At 41.7% G+C, this 11,962-nt stretch overlaps 1 pseudogene across 1 annotated transcript; it reads right to left on the reverse strand.

The window, feature by feature from the left end:
* Positions 1–2,481: 2,481 nt before the first annotated feature.
* Positions 2,482–5,445, reverse strand: LOC118839462 (annotated as a pseudogene). The gene has a single exon (XR_005009622.1). The product of XR_005009622.1 is annotated as an ADP-ribose pyrophosphatase, mitochondrial-like (transcript).
* Positions 5,446–11,962: the final 6,517 nt, after the last annotated feature.

Consider the following 11,962-nt stretch of genomic DNA (forward strand, 5'->3'; position numbering starts at 1 on the left):
ATTTATTATACCCGGACAAGAAGACCCAAAGAGAAGTTAAGAGGCCTTTGCTTGAAGGCCGCAAGTGAGAGGGAACCTACTACCTCTCAAGGCAAGAAGTTCCACTTTTGTGTAGTCCTGATCGTAAGGAGTTTTTCCTTTTATCAAGCCAAAATGTCTCTGTGCTGGAACTCTGTTAAAAGTTAAATAGTTAATAAATTCTCGGTTAATTGATCATTTGATCCTCCAAATGGTAGAGGAATCAATTAGGGGAACTGATATTCTAGACTTATTCCTCACCAACACAAAGGATGAACTTATATCTGGGTTATAAATGATGAGAACATTTGGAGAGGAGTGACTATTCCATTTTAGAATTTCAGACAGGGAAGGTAAGAAAAGCTAGTTACAGTGTGACATGGCAACTAGACTTTTGGATAGCAGGTTTCAAAGAGTTCAGAAAAAGGATAAATAGGATTCCAAGGCCTAAAATTCTACAGGGGAAATCATCCCAGTGGTAAGCTCTCAAGAATAAAATTCTGAAGACACTGAAAGGAATTACTCTGATAAAAAGGGAAAGAGCCCAGTGTGGTTGCACAAGTAATTCACTAACTCAACTTAGATTTTATAAAGGTATATAGAAGATAGAAGCAAAACCAGATAACGGAGGAAAAATAGCATCTGCAAGAATACCATCTGAAATGCTCAGAGTAAGTTGTGGATTAACAAAGAAAGCTAGGGACAAGAAAAGGCATGCTTAGGAGTGGTATTTTTGTTGTTGTTGCTGGGTTTTGGGTTTTTTTTTGTTTTATTTTTTTACTATTACCAGGGGAAAGAGGAGAATCAAGAAAGGGATTTGGGGTATAGAGAAGTCGGGGTTGCTCGATTCTTTTATTGCTTCTGTTTTCTATATCAAGAAAGACTTGTGGAATGGAAAAGCTGATAGAGAGCTGAAAGCCAAGATGAATAAGAAGATAGTAAAAGAGTACCTATTTGTCTTTGATAAGTTCAAGTTAGTGGCCTAGAAAAGTTATAGCTCAGGTACTGAAAGTGGTGGATTTAACTGCTGAGCCACTGTCAGTGATCTCTGAAAACTCACAGAAGACGGAAAACGTGCCACAGGACCAGAAGAGAGTAACTGTAACCCAATCTTTAAAAAAGGGAAGATAATAGATACTGAAAAATAAGAGTCCAGTGAGCTTGACTTAAATTCCTGGCAATAGTAAAAAATACACTACTAAGGAAATCTTTAACATATCTGTAGCTATATACATATGTAAAAGATAATAGCAAACTAATCTCATTTCCTCTTAAGACATGGTAGATTAAGGAAAGTATATAGACACTTTACCTAGCAGCTAAGTGGTACATTGGATAGAATACTAGGTCTGGAGTCAGTTAGACCTGAGTTCAAATTTGGCCTCTGACACTTAATAGCTGTGTGACTCTGGCCAAAGCACTTAAGTCCGTTTGCCTCAGTTCTCTCACCTCTAAATTGGGAATAATGTACCTAACCTCCCAGAGTTGTTGTGAAGATCGCATGAGATAATAATGTAAAGTGCCTGGAACACTGTAAGTTCTACAAGTTTGCTACATTTTATGTGTGTGTGTGTGTGTGTGTTTCAACAAAGCATTTGACAGAATCTATCAATCATGATGAGATGGAGATATGCACACTAGAAAATAGAATAGTCAGGTGGATTTGTAATTTGTTGAATGGCCATAGCCAAAGTATGGTTTGATGTCAACTTGGAAGATCTGAGATCTCTAGAATACCACCCCACTTGTTTATCTTTCAACCAACTGATAGGCCTGTATTATGGCCTGGTACAGTGCTAGGGACTACAGAAACAAAGAAAAAAAGGGATGTAGTCCTCACTCTCAAAGCGCTTATATTTCTCTAAGGGCAGATGTCTTGTTCATATATAAGTAAATGCAAGATACATACAAAATAAATACAATGATGGGGATAGAAGGTGACTAACAACTAAGAGAATCTGGAAAGGTCTCTTGAAGGAGGTGGGAGTTGAGCTGAACCTTGAAGGGAGCTCCATGACTAAGAGATGAGGACAGAGCATATTCCAGGTATAGAGTAATAGACAGCAAAAATCTAGCAACAAGGAACAAGATGGGAAGCCAGTGTTGTACCTTGAGAAAGAAAAAGTACTTAAGAATTGCAAGTGAAAATGAGCATAGGAAAAAAAATTAAAACTAGAAAACTAAAAGGAAGAGACTAATAAAAAAGAGGTGAAAAAAGGGAGGAATTTTTTTAAAAGTAGAGTAAAAATTAAGTGGCAAAGGGTTTGAGGGAAATTGTCCCTTTTGGCTGCTGGGAGTTGCTCTTTAGTCCCTAAAACTATGACTCTTCCGCTCCAAAAGCATAAATTCAAATATCTGGAAATCACCAGATATGTTTCTATCCATGTCAGCTGCTTGAAGAAAAGGATTTTAATTGGGGATAGGGGGAAGGTGTAAGTCTCTAAACAATAAAACAAATCATGGTGCTGAAATAACCCAAAGGAAATTTTAATTCCTGAAATTACTTTTTTGTTGTTCTCTGCAACATTCAAGTACAATAACAACAAAGCATACATCTTTTCTCAGGAAGGAACCTAGTTACTCAAGTACGAAAAATTAAATTAATTGATATTTCTATGTTAAGTAAAAGTGTCACCATACAGAATTAAACAGTCAAGAAAATTTTCCAAATTTTAAAAACAAGTAACTAAAAGCTAAAATTCATTGCCACATATATAGAGGTCAAAATTCGACTTTGTTTTCTTAGCTTACCTCTATCTCTCCTAGTTCAATACCCATGCTCTGGTCTGCATCAAAGCAATCAACATTATGTTCTGTAACAAGTCTCTGGGAGTTGCCTGAGATGGTTTAGAACAGTGACACCTTCAGTATGTGCTTGAATTCAGGTCCTCCTGACAAGGCCAACTCTACCCACTAACCCCACACTTCCTCTTTGAGGCAAATAATAAAGCTTCCTTTTTTTTAAAACAGTTTACATTACCCCAATCTTTCATGGATTAAGCAGATGGGAGGGAGTTACCAGCCTGTAGTTGCTGTTCATTCAGTATAGCTAGAACAATAGATGTAAGCAGGAGTCACAATAAAGATAATCACTACATCTGTAGAGTACTTTAGCATTTTCAAATGTTCATATGTATTAAATTCCATGAGATCCTGATAAAAATCTAATGAAGCAGGTAAGGGAGGTATTATCCCCATTTTATACATGAGGGAACTAATGTATAGTTAGGGCCACAAGATGGCAAAAATGGAACTCAAATCCAGGTCCTAATTGATGGCACCTCAGAATTTATTTAGTTTAACCCCATACCCAAATCATAAATTCCTTATACAGCATAATCCTCCCCCTTAAAAACCACTAAGGCCCAGAAATATAGTATCCTCAAGCAAGCACATCACATTTTTTTTCATGCCTAGACAAGTTTTTATTGAGGATTTTCTAAAATGGAAACAATGTACATACTAGTTTTACTACCACTTAATAAAATAATTACTGGATTTTTTTTTTCAGTTGATTGCTCTAAAGTTAAAAACATTCAGCTTCAGTTCTTAAGAGCAGTTTTAACATGACTATATGAGACTAATTTTGAAACAAAACAAAACAAAAATCAGGCTACATTAGACCACTGCTAATGTTATGGCTCCTGGTGCACATGTCCTGGCATGAAATTAACAATACTACAAAATTCAGGTGGAGAAAAACTAAGCAGAATAAATTGTTAGGAGAGAATTAACTAAGAAAAAAGCAAAGGAACTTGTTGGCTAGGCGTTTATTTTGGCCAACAAGTACTAAAAGAGTAACAGTTATTTAATTTGGGCTAAGACAAATACAAAAATAACATGTACGAAATGTTATTTATACTTATCTTGTGGCTAAAAAGTTTTTCTTCTCTTTCTCATTTCACTCTATTGTTTAAAATACCAATCTCTGACTCAAGGGCAAATACAATTGGTTTAGGATGTGACTTGTCTTTTTATTTTCCCAGACCACCTTCTCCTCCCAGACAGACATTCCTTATAATAAAGGTTTTGTTTTGTTTTGAAAGGGGGAGGAAAGCACAGAAAAACCAACCAGTTCAATAAAAAATTCTGACGTTATATGCAATGATCCACACCGAGTCCCCCACCTCTGCAAAGAATCATAGATGTCTTCTGGTAGAACTTCTTTGAAGTCAAACTTGTGACCTTTTAAAATGAATGTTCTGAGCTCTTTCCCTGGACCTACAGATGTTTATTTGAAGACCTTAAGTATACCTGGAGTTTCCTGTATCCTCCATGGCAGCCAGGGCCTCTCAGTCCTCACTCCAGTGAGCTCCTCGCTTCTCAGCCACAAGTTCGATGAATTGGGAGTGACTGGCATAAAGTTTGAGTTTATCACTGATTTCCACCCATTTAACCTTCCCAGCATCATCTCCTGCTTCCAGAGTCAGATTATCCATCGTCTCACCTGTTTCATCATGATAGTTCACAGCTTCGGTCTCCATCCATGCATTATCCGTGTTTCGAGGGTCATCCACATATCCCTTATAAACTACTAAATGCTCCTGGCTGAAGAGTTTGTGCAACTGTTCCTCCAGCTCTTTCTTTTCAGCCTTGGACTTCTCTAAGGAATTCATTGCTTCTTCACCAAACTCTCGTTTCAGGGTAGCACTGATTTTCTCTCCCGGATCCACCATGCCGCCTGGGATCGCCCACTCTCCACAGTCTTTCCGCTTGATGGCTACAAACTGTAGGATATTTTTTCCAGAAACAGAGTGGGAGACCTTATTTCCATAGCTGTCCCTTTTCCATCGGGTAATGACGGGGTCTGCTGCGTGGTTTGGGCCCCAACGTCCCAAAAGTCCCCGGCCAGCGAGTCCCGTCCGTCCCACAGGATTTCTGGGCCGTCCGTTTTCGATCTCATAGGGGCCATTGTGGCTTTTGCGGTTAACGAGGCCATCCTTCTCGTTGAACTTGGGAGAAAAACTCCTTTCCCCTATCTGGGGATCTGCCCACGAAGGTCCGGCCAGGACGGCGGCCGCCGTGTACTCCACGGGCTTATACTCCCGCCACTCAACCAACCAGGCTACTTTGTCGTCGGGGACGTGACACCGCTCCACCGTGGACTGCGGGTAAGGCGACGTGCGGGCCTTGCGGTGGACGTTCCCTACAGCACGCGTGGTGTAAGACATGATGACAGCTGAGGTGAGACAGGCCCGCAGGAAGTCTCGCGAGGCCGCCAGCGCAGCCCCTCGACGTGGCAGAGAAGCCCCGAGGGCCAAGGTCAAGGCCAGCGTGGAGGTTCCGGGGCCTCCACCAGCGGCTCTGCTGGCTTCCTGGAAGAGGATCCCAAGAGCTAGGCCGCTCCCGGCGCTGGAGCTGGCGCTAGTGCTGCCTCTGCGGCTCCTCTGATCCGACGGGGGGCGGTTGGACTGGTCACTCGCCCGCTCCTACTCGAAGCGTTTTGTCTTTCGTTAATCTCGGTCACTCACAGCGCGGTAGCGGGCAAACCAGTCTCCCCCAGGACATGGGCCGCAAGACGGTCTCACGGGAAGCGACGCTAAGTCCTCAGGGTGCCTTGGCTCAAGACCAGGAAGCGCAGGACTCTAGGCCCCGCCCTCCGACTCCGGCCCCACCTCTTTTGCACCCCCGCCCGGGCCGGGCGCCCCGAACTGTACACACAGACCCCGCCCCTTCACCCACCCGCCTACCCCTACCCCCGCCTGCCGGGGCCTCGGGGCAGTAGAACATTCTGACCCTGCCCCCGCCGGGACTACGTGCCCAGACCGCTAACATTTCTGGACCCCGCCCCTGCCTCGCGCCTAGACCCGACTAGCACCTCGCTCCCTTTCTCAGCCCAGGGCGCGCGGGAGCCCTGCGCCACGGAACCTGACCTCTGACACCCTCCCGACTTGGTCACACTCACAAACTGCCCCCAGCCCCCCTCACCTTCAGCCTAGACCCAGGCCAACACCCAGACCCCGCCCCGGGCCCCTCCCACCCGGTCCCTCACCCCCACCAACCCTCCCCATGGCATTCCTATCCCTGGCCTCCGGCTCAGACTCAGTCAAATTCCTAGGCCCCGCTCCTCCTCCTCCGGCTCCGCCCCCGCGCTCCCCGCTCAGCCTAGCACCCGGGCCCCGCGATCTCCACCCCGGACCCCGCTATCCAGGGCCCAGATCCCGTGATCCCCACCCCGGTCCCTGCGATCGCAGGCCCAGATCCCGCCATCCCGACCTGGACCCCGCGATCCCAGGCCCAGACTCCCGCGATCCCCACCCCTGACCCCGCGATCCCCACCCCTGACCCCGCGATCTTGATCCGGCCTGCGCCCAACCTGGGCCCTTCTTTCTTCCCAAAGGGACCCTCTTGTCCCGAGGTCATTCCCTTGCTTAGCTTGACCCCACTGCATTCTTAAAACCCATTGGTAAGGAAGCTCACCTCCGGGTCACTTCTCATCCCCCCACCCCCCAGCTGGACATAGATCCTGGGCAAGTTTAGCGCGACCTGGCTCCTTCTACTTTAGGTGCTGGAGTTTCCTTTAAAATGCAAAGTTCTCTAAAAAGAAGGAAACAAGCATGTATTAAGTGCTCTACAAATATTACCTTATTTGGTCTTCCTAACAATCTTAGGAGGTAGGTGGTATTATGACCTTCATTTTACAGTTGAAGAAACTTAAGACTTGCTCAGGGTCACAAAGGTAAGGCCGAATTTGAACTCAGGTTTACGCTGACTCTAGACCCAGAGCTCTATCCACCACCTCACCTTGCTATCTTCCTGACTTAGAATGGGAAGACCTGGGTTCGAATCCTACCATAGACACATTATTAACTGATTTTCTCGGCCTTAGTTCTTCTTAGGTAAAAATGAGAACGTTAGATTATTAGATAGTCTCTGAAGGCTCTTAAAGTTTGTAAATTCTATGGGGTTTAAAAAAAAAGATGGCTTGGTGCACTCTGCCACCACCACTACCACCTCCAAAAAAAAAATGTACCCAGATAAAAGACAAAATGTCCCAAATGTGATCTTTGAAGAGTGTCAGCAAGTTCTGTAAAAGGAGTGCTGAATTTAGAGTCAGAGGACCTCAGTTCAAATGCTGATTATTGCACTTAAGGACTTACCAGAATTTGGGCAAGTCATTAAACCTCCCTCACCCTCCATTTTCTCATTCGCAAAATGAGACAGTGACCTTGAAGGACCCTTCTGTCTCCTAATATGTGATCCTAAAACTACAAAGTGACAGAAACACAATCTCTGAATAAAAAAGCAACTTTAGAATGTTGTAAATGTATTGTTGATACTTTTAGTAGTGTTCTAAGATACTTGGTTCTATTCTTCCCTTCAAACTTGAAGAACTCAACAGGATCACAAAATCTTAAACTGAAAAGAAACTTAGTACAGAATGAGGTTATCAAGGACTTCAACCCCACATAGGAAACTCCTTTATAGTATTTTTACCAAGTCTCTGAACACTTTCATGAAGACAACTAGCCGCTTTATAAGGCAGAAAATTCCGTTTTTGGAAACCTTAATTTAAGACATGTCTAAGTCTGAGAAGTGCAGGTTGTCAGGAATTGTCCTTCTCTCTCTCTGTCTCTCTCTGTCTCTGTCTCTCTCTGTCTCTCTCTCTCTCTCTGTCTCTCTCTGCCTCTCTGTCTCTGTCTCTGTCTGTCTCTCTCAGTGTCTGTGTCTCTCTGTCTCAGTCTCTGTCTCTCTCTGTCTCTGTCTCTCTCTGTCTCCGTCTCTTTCTGTCTGTCTCTCTCGGTGTCTCTCTCTATCTCTCTGTCTCTCTGTCTGTCTTTGTCTCTTTTTCTCTCTCTCTCTTGGTGCCTCTCTCTGTCTCTCTCTCTGTCTCTGTCTCTGTCTGTCTCTTCCTCTCTTTCTGTTTCTGTCTCTTTCTGTCTCTCTGTCTCTCTCGGTGTCTCTCTCTCTCTCTGTCTCTCTCTCCCTCTTCTTATCCTTTAGAGCTGCCACATGTGGAGCTGTCTGTGTTCAGGAGCACAGCATTTTATTACTACTTAATACCCTAGATAGAATACTACTAACACTATTGCCACTAAAGAACCTCTTCTCCTTCCTTCTCCATCACTAAGTACCCAGGCAAGTGAGAAGCCAATGATAATAGCATTTATATAGTACTTGGAAGTTCTTCAAGTTTACAGGTATTATCTCATTTAATTTTCACAATCAGTCTGTGAAGTTGGTGCTGTTATTATTCCATTTTTACAGATGAGGAAATTGAGACAGAGAGAGGTTAAGCAACTTGCTCAGGGACACAGCTAAGAAAGTATCCGAGACAGGATTTAAACTCAGGTCTTCCTGGGTTCAAGTCCATCTCTCTACCCACTGCATCACCTAGCTGCTGATTAACAATATTGATATACCAAGACTCCTAACAAAACACCTGTACTCTTTCCAGTTCCACCTTTAGACAAAGTAGAAAGAGACTAGAGCCTGGACTCTTCTCAGGGATTAGATTTAGAGGCTTCCTTCCGCTTGCATGCATGGACACTTGTGGAGGCACTAGTTAGTCTTTCCTACTTCAGTGAATGCTCTGAGATAAGCAACATTTTAGTGCCCAACAACTATCAATTGTCCAGAATTTAGTTCTCTAGCCATAAGGATCAGATGAGATAACACATGCAAAGCGTTTTGCAAACCTTAAAGCACTAGCTGTGTCAAACTTAAATAGAAGATGTTGGGGAAGGAGGGACTAATCTCTAAGAGTCCCTGCAGTTTGCATATTAACTTAGTTTTAAAATGTAATGCTTTTTGTTAAATTGTTTCAGTCATGTCTGACTCCATTTGCAATTTTCTTGGTAAAGATACTGGAGTGGTTTGCCATTTTCTTCTCCAGCTCATTTTACAGATGAGGAACTGGGGCAAACAGGGGTAAGTGACTTGCCTATATTACACAGCTAAGTGTCTGAAGCCATGTTTGAACTCTGGGAGATGAGTCTTCCTGACTTCATGACTGGCACTCCATCCACTTTGCCACCTAGCTGCCCAAATTGTAATGCTATCTGTGTCTTATATTTTTATTTACTTTGTTAAGTATTTCCCAATTACAATTTAGTTTGGTTTGGGCACCCTTGGGACTATTGCTAGCAGCATGAAGCCTGCAGGCCAAAGGTTTGACACCTCTGCATCAGGTAAATGCTAGCTATTATTGTTATAACCCAGGACTAGTACCTAAGATACCAGGCCTCTTACCTTCAGGAACTCATTTAGAAACCTGAACTCAGACACCAGATCTGTCTAGGAGACAACTGTACACTTTTTTTCATGCAGGGTACTTTCCAAGTATACAGTATCTCCCATTATTTTGGTCTGAGATGAAGAAATCAACACTGATTATTAATTAAATCAGGCCTTGGGGACCAAAGGAGCAGATGTTTATAGAAGCAGACACCTGAACCTGTCTCCTTGCTGGCTCAAACCCTATAATTTGAGAAAATACTCTTTCCTGGTATTTGAGAGAATACAATCTGCTGCCACTCATTGTCAGGAACATGGAAGACAGAAGTCCCACCCCATGAGTACTTCTGTCAACCTACAGCTAGAAAAATCCTACCTGCTATCTCCCCTAATTTCTATTAATCTGAGTTACCATCTTTGCTTTCTCTTATTATCAGTTCTCCTCAGCAACTCTTACCCACTTCAGTCGTACTTTTTCTCCAATTCCTCCACTCTGAGATTGGCATCCGGAATCCTGTTCTAATATTAGTAAACACTCCTTCATCCTAGACCTTTAAATTCTCTTTCCATCAAGCACTGATGGAATCCTCCAGAGATACTCCACTACATCGTTTACCAACCTATCCAATACTGGGCTGGGTTTTCCTTGTCTTGTGCCCTGTTGATACGCAGAGTCATGAGAAGGAATAGGTATATTCCTTGCTCCTCACAGGCATATTTCTTTAGCAACATCACTTAGCAAGCTTTGCTCTTCTGAGGTTCATTCCTTTATCACAGAAGCAAGCTTCACTCTTTCCAAATTCATTTCTTTTATTACCGAGTACAGATCTCAGCCACCATCATCTACAAACATTCAGGTCATACATTGTCAATTTCTTAAGTAATTCATTACCTTACTTGTTGTCATCTTATCTACCCCTGCCCCACCCTCCTACTCAGGTTTGTCAGCATATACATTCATATCCTCTTCAACACTCTGGCCTCTCAATTCATCACCTTCAATTCCCATGACCTACATTTTCACTTCCCCTAAATCACTCATAAAGATAGTCCTGCCGTCTCACTCTCACACATAATTGTTTTACCTCCATGAGTTGGGGTAACTCAAGTTCCTCTCTGTAATCATTACCATCTATCTTTTGATCTCTCCCTTTGCCTCACTCCTTTGGAACTACTTTTTGTCCTCAGAGTGACTTGTAGTCACCCCACCCCTCCTTGTTCTCCATCTGCCTCTGCTCTGTTTCCTCTTTTCACAGTCTTGATCCTGTGGTTGACCAGTTCAAGTACACAATATCCTATGTCCCTATGTCCTCATAACTAGTTAAACCCTACTCATGGGTTACCACGTCAGCTAGCTGCATTCTTCATTTTTACTGGCTTGCTGTTGAATTCTAATGGAGAAAGTTATCATACTTTCTATGAATCCATTACAAATTTATCTTATCTAGTCGCAACTGGACCCCCACTGCTACATGGTCATCGCTTTCTGTTTCTTTGATTTACTCTTTAAAATTTTTTTTACAATTTTTTTACAATTTCTCTTTATTTTTATTTTATTAAGTAAAACAAGCATTTCTATAACAGAATTTTTTTTAAAAAGATGATTGCACATGAAACTGCAAATCTATTAGGTAAAACCTGCTATTTCTTTTAAATATATAATAGTTATGTTACTTTTTTCTTTTCTTTTTTTTCTCTCCCTCATCCTAGAGATGGCTGCCATTAGACACAAATATATACATATGTATGTATATATATATATGTACACACACACATATATATATACACACATACACATATACACACATACATACATACACATGTGTATATATGTAAAATCATTCTATACGTCTAGTTCTTTCTCCGGATTCAGATAGTATCTTCCTTCATAGTTCTTTTGTAACTACTAATTTGGGCATTTCTAATAGTCGAAGTGACTCAAAGTTGTTCTTAAAACAGTATTGCTGTTACTATATACAATGTTCTCTTGATTCTGATCATTTGGTTCTTCCTTATTTTGCACAAGTCTATCCATAGTTTTTCTAAAATCAACAAGCTCAATGATCTTAAACTGCATTATAAGGCAGTAATTATCAAAATATGTGGTACTGGTTAAGAAATTGAAAGGTAGAGCAGTGGAACAGAGTAGACATACAATTTACAGCAGCAAATAATGTAGTAACCTTGGATTTGACAAGTGTAAAAACTTAAGTTTTTGGAATGAAAATTCATTATTTGGTAAAAATTGTGAGGAAAACTAGAAAGCAGTCTGGCAGAAATTGGGCACAGACCAATATCTTATACCATTTACCCAAGATAAGGTCAAAATGGATACATGACCTAAATATAAAGAGAGATATTACAAGAAAACTTGAAGAATGTGAAACATATTACCCACCATATTTATGGATAGGCAAACAATTCATGAATAAAAGCAAGAGAGCAGTGTGAGGTGTAAAATGGATAATTTTTCTTACATTAAAAAGTATTTGTACAAATAAAACAAACATTGCCATGATCAGAAGGAAAGCAGAAAATTGGGGAGAAAAAAACTTATAGACAATTTTTCAGATATAGGTCTCATATCTCAAATATATAAATTATTTGTAAAATCTATATGAATATGAGTCAATCCTCAAATGATAAAATGGTCAAAGGATATGAATAGGCAATTTTCCATTGAAGAATCAAAACAATTTATAGTCATATAAAATGTTCTAAGTCATTATTGATTAGAGAAATGCATATGAAAGCAACCTTGAGACAT

This window comes from Trichosurus vulpecula, chromosome 2 (assembly GCF_011100635.1).
Source record: "Trichosurus vulpecula isolate mTriVul1 chromosome 2, mTriVul1.pri, whole genome shotgun sequence".
NCBI classification, from domain to species: Eukaryota; Metazoa; Chordata; class Mammalia; order Diprotodontia; family Phalangeridae; genus Trichosurus; species Trichosurus vulpecula.